At 42.6% G+C, this 5,000-nt stretch overlaps 1 long non-coding RNA gene across 2 annotated transcripts in view; it reads right to left on the bottom strand.

The window, feature by feature from the left end:
- The window catches only part of LOC135113571 (uncharacterized), a 395,407-nt gene that overhangs the window by 12,730 nt on the left and 377,677 nt on the right, over nucleotides 1–5,000 (bottom strand). The gene's annotated exons all lie outside the window — the stretch shown is intronic.

Here is a 5,000-nt window from a genome sequence, read left to right as displayed (position 1 = left end):
GGAAAGAGAGGGAAGAGGGAGAGGAGGAGAGAGGAGATGGCACAGGGGAGGAGAGTGAGAAGTAAATGCTAGTAAAGAAGAAAAGGATAATGGGAAGATAAAGGAGGAGGAGGAGGAGGAGGAGGAGGAGGAGGAGGAGGAGGAGGAGGAGGAGGAGGAGGAGGAGGAGGAGGAGGAGGAGGAGGAGGAGGGTGAGAGAAAATATAACAAAGATAACTAGGTGAAATAAAATATTGAAGATGATAAATAGAAAAAAAAAAGAAAAAAACAGATAAAGAGATGGAAATGATAGATGAGAAGAAGAAGAAGAAGAAGAAGAAGAAGAAGAAGAAGAAGAAGAAGAAGAAGAAGAAGAAGAAGAAGAAGAAGAGGAAGATAAACAACAACAACAACAACAACAACAACAACAACAACAACAACGAAAGCACACACACACACACACACACACACACACACACACACACACACACACACAAGTCACTTTCCTCTTTGAACTGTTCCAATCAATGTGAGTTTTGCACTAGATTCTCTCTCTCTCTCTCTCTCTCTCTCTCTCTCTCTCTCTCTCTCTCTCTCTCTCTCTCTCTCCCTCCCTCTCCCTCTCGCTGCCAATGATGCGTGTGTAGCGTTGATCTTCCTTCTCCCTGACGCTGATGAAGGTGTTGGGAGAGTGAGGGAGGGAGGGAGGGAGGGAGGGAGGGAGGGAGGGAGAGAGGGAGGGAGGGAAGGAGTTTTGGCAGTGTTGCGTCGTGTCCGTCAGAGCGAAACCTGTTATTACACTGCTGAGAGAGAGAGAGAGAGAGAGAGAGAGAGAGAGAGAGAGAGAGAGAGAGAGAGAGAGAGAGAGAGAGAGAGAGAGAGAGAGAGAGAATGAAGGGAGGAGGAAAATAGAACAGAGAAAGAGAGAAGAGGAAGGTGCAAAGGGAGAAGCAATAAAAAATAATAGGAGGAGAGAGAGAAGATGATGATGAGAAAAGAGAAGGAGGAGGAGGAGGAGGAGGAGGAGGAGGAGGAGGAGGAGGAGGAGGAGGATAGCAAAAGGAGAGGTGAGAGGCAAGAGAGAAAGGAAAGAAAATACCAGAATGAGAGATGAGAAGTGAAGGGAAGGAGAGGAGGAATAGAAGAAGAGAAGAGATAGGGGAAGAGGAGAAGGAATAAAAGGGCAAAAGGAAAAACATGGAAACACAGGAATAGAGAAACACGACACAGAACAAGACAAGAGGAAGACCAGAATAAGAGAGAGAGAGAGAGAGAGAGAGAGAGAGAGAGAGAGAGAGAGAGAGAGAGAGAGAGAGAGAGAGAGAGAGAGAGAGAGAGAGAGAGAGAGAGAGAGAAATTGACGATATTATAAAAAAAAATGAATGAGGTAAAAGATAAGTTAAAAAAGAGAGGAAGAAAGAGAAAATGAAAAAAAGAGGAAGAGGAGGAAAGAGATAGTATAAATAAGATGGCCGAAAAAAGAAAGAGGAATCAAGGGAAGGAGAATAATAATAATAATAATAATAATAATAAGAAAAAGAAAAGAAAAGAAAAAGAAGAAAAAGAAAAAGAAAAGAAAAGAAAAGAAAAGAAAAAGAAAAGAAGAAGAAGAAGAAGAAGAAGAAGAAGAAGAAGAAGAAGAAGAAGAAGAAGAAGAAGAAGAAGAAGAAGAAGAAGAAGAAGAAGTATAAAGAAAGCTATCCTTTTAACAAATAAAAAAAAACTTGTACCAAAAAAAAAAAAAAAAAAAAAAAAATCAAAATTCATAAACAAATAAACAAACCCTTTCCCTTGAACAATTATAAACAAAAATACACTTCCCCACCTTTGGATAACCCTTCTGGCACTTTTCTTTCTTTACCGAGTGGCTTGTCAACGGGGGTCTCTTTCATTATTCTTTTTATAAATTTCGCTGCCCTTGACCGGTGCCCCGCTAGCATAACAAAGGCCAACCAACACATAAGAATGCCACAAAATAACACATAAGGTTAAGGTACGAGGATAAAATGGGGAAGGAGGGCGATAATTAACAAAAAAAAAAAAAAAAAAAAAAAAAACAAAGAATATCGAACCCAAAAGTCAACTCACAACACTTACTTATCAACGCCACACACACTAACACACAGCAGATAAACACAAGAGGATGCAAGATGAGAGGAGAACAGTCATTAACACACACATACAAAAAAACACACACAAGAACATAACAAAAAATAAGACAAACTGCAAGGACCCATGAAGCTTACACGTGACATTCCCTACGAAACATACCAACTTATTACCACCTCTCATCTCCATCCAGTCTTGAGGCTCCCAAATGACGCAACACTAATAACCTGACACAACTCACACTCCACAACACCGCACCGTAACATACCTGACGAACACGAGAGGGAGACAAAGAACAGGGAAGAGAAATGAAGAGATATGCAAGGAATGACACAATAACACAACTGACCAACACAAAAGAACACAGACAGACTTAGAGGAAAGAGGAATGCAGGCAACACAATATACCTGATCAACACAAGAGGACACTGAGAGGGACAAGAGAGAGAGAAAAGAGAGACAAGAGAGAGGCAGACAAGAGAGAGAGAGAGAGATAAGAAAGAGACGAGAGAGAGATAGAGAGACAAGCGAGGCAGACAAGAGGCAGACAGGAGAGAGACAAAAGAGAGACGAGAGGCAGACAAGAGAGAGCGAGACAAGAAAGAGACGAGAGAGAGAGAGAGAGAGAGAGAGAGAGAGAGAGAGAGAGAGAGAGAGAGAGAGAGAGAGAGAGAGAGAGAGAGAGAGAGAGAGAGAGAGAGAGAGAGAGAGAGATAAACAAGAGAGAGACGAGAGAGAGACAAGAGAGAGAGAGAGAGACAAGACAGACAGACAAACAAGAGGGACAAGAGAGAGAGGCAGGCATGGAGCAAGAGGGACAGGAGAGATCCGCGATGAGGCGTGGAGGTGTGCCGCTGGCGTGTCATTACAAGGAGGCGGCGTGCTGCAGGTGCCATTGGGAGGCCTGCCCTTAATTGCGAGCACCGAAACAAGGCAGTGAACGCAGCCAGACCGCCTCTCTCTCTCTCTCTCTCTCTCTCTCTCTCTCTCTCTCTTCTCAGCTCTAATTATGCGAGAGAGAGAGAGAGAGAGAGAGAGAGAGAGAGAGAGAGAGAGAGAGAGAGAGAGAGAGAGAGAGAGAGAGAGAGAGAGAGAGAGAGAGAGAGAGAGAGATGGTAGCTGTGGTGTTAGGGTTAATGTTTCAAGGGGTAAAGGGAGTGTAAAGGGAGAGTGTTAGAGAGGGAGAGATGGAGAGGGAGAGGGGAGAGAAGAGGGAAGGGGAGATAGGTGGGAAATGGTGGGGAAGATAGTAGAAACTGGTGAGGGGAGGGAAACAAGAGAAAGACAGGAAAGGGGGAAAGAGGGAAGGGTGAATGGGAGGAAGTGAGAAAGGAGAGAGAGGAAGTCGGGAGGAAGGGAAGGAATAGGAAAAGTAAGAGATGGAGGAGGAGGAGGAGGAGGAGGAGGAGGAGGAGGAGGAGGAGGAGGAGGAGGAGGAGGAGGAGGAGGAGGAGGAGGAGGAGGAGTAACAGCAATAAAAGCACAAGAATATTTAAGAGGAAGAAGAGAAGTGAAGAGGAAGAGGAGTAATAGGAGAGATGGGTGGAAGAGGAAGAGGAAGAGGAAGAGGAAGAGATCACAGTAATTCAACCTCATTTCAAGAACATAAAAAAATAAAAAATAAATAAATAAAGAGAGAAAACATAGATGAAGGAAGAGACAAAACAGCTAAATGAATGTAGATAATGAATAAGGAAAACATCAAGAGACAACAAGATGCTTAAGTTTCCCCTTCACCGTCACGAGGCATAGCTTTATTTTCCCCCAATTGATCTCTTTGTAATATGGTAGTTTATTTGTTTACTTTTTTATCTATTTTATTTGATCTATTTTTTTTTTTTTAATTCTACAACACTTCAATTTGTCTTGTCTCAACGCGTTCATTCCTTTCCCAGACAGCCTCATTCGTTCCTCTCTCTCTCTCTCTCTCTCTCTCTCTCTCTCTCTCTCTCTCTCTCTCTCTCTCTCTCTCTCTCTTATTTCCTTCCTTACCACCTATAATTGCCTCCATTATTCTTCACATTTTTCCTTCCTTATGTTCTTTCCTCCTCCTCCATTCCTCCTTTTTCTCTCCCTCCTTCCCTATCTTAACTTCTTTCTCCAGTCCTTCTCTCTTCCTTCCCTTTTTAAACTTTTTCTATTCGTTCTTCTATTTTCCCCTTCTTTGTCTCAGTACTCTTGTTTTCGTCTCTCTCTCTCTCTCTCTCTCTCTCTCTCTCTCTCTCTCTCTCTCTCTCTCTCTCTCTCTCTCCATCTCTTAAATTAATTATTTTCTATTTTTCCTTCTACTTCCTTGTCTCTCTCTCTCTCTCTCTCTCTCTCTCTCTCTCTCTCTCTCTCTCTCTCTCTCTCTCTCTCTCTCTCTCTCTCTCTCTCTCTCTCTGTCATTTCCTTTATCTTTTCCTTCTCTCCCACTCTCCATTTTTCATCTTTCCTCTGGTCGCTTTCCCTTTGTCCATTTTCCTTCAATTCATCTATTTCTCTTTCCTTGTTTCCCATCTTTCTTTGTATTCTTTTTCCTTCTCTCCTTTCCTTCTTTCCTACTTTTGTCTCTCCGTTTCTTCGTTTTTCTTCTTTTTTCCTTTCCCTCTCTTTTTCCTAATTTCCTTCCTTTTCCTCTATTAGCCTCTCTCTCTCTCTCTCTCTCTCTCTCTCTCTCTCTCTCTCTCTGTCTCTCTCTCCGGACCATAATTGCTTCCGTCAGCACACGCGAGGAGAAGAATTCACCTCATGTATACTTCTTTTCACCTCAATTGGGAAGAAGTTATGTATTTCCTTCCCCAGTTAATTTACTTCCTTAAAACAACTCTCTCTCTCTCTCTCTCTCTCTCTCTCTCTCTCTCTCTCTCTCTCTCTCTCTCTCACCCTTACGTTATCAACAAGGAAAATGAGCTAATCTAAATCTCATTATA

This window comes from Scylla paramamosain, chromosome 26 (assembly GCF_035594125.1).
Source record: "Scylla paramamosain isolate STU-SP2022 chromosome 26, ASM3559412v1, whole genome shotgun sequence".
Lineage (NCBI taxonomy): Eukaryota > Metazoa > Arthropoda > Malacostraca > Decapoda > Portunidae > Scylla > Scylla paramamosain.
The sequence above is the reverse complement of the archived record's forward strand: the minus strand, read 5'-3'. Positions and strand labels throughout refer to the sequence as shown.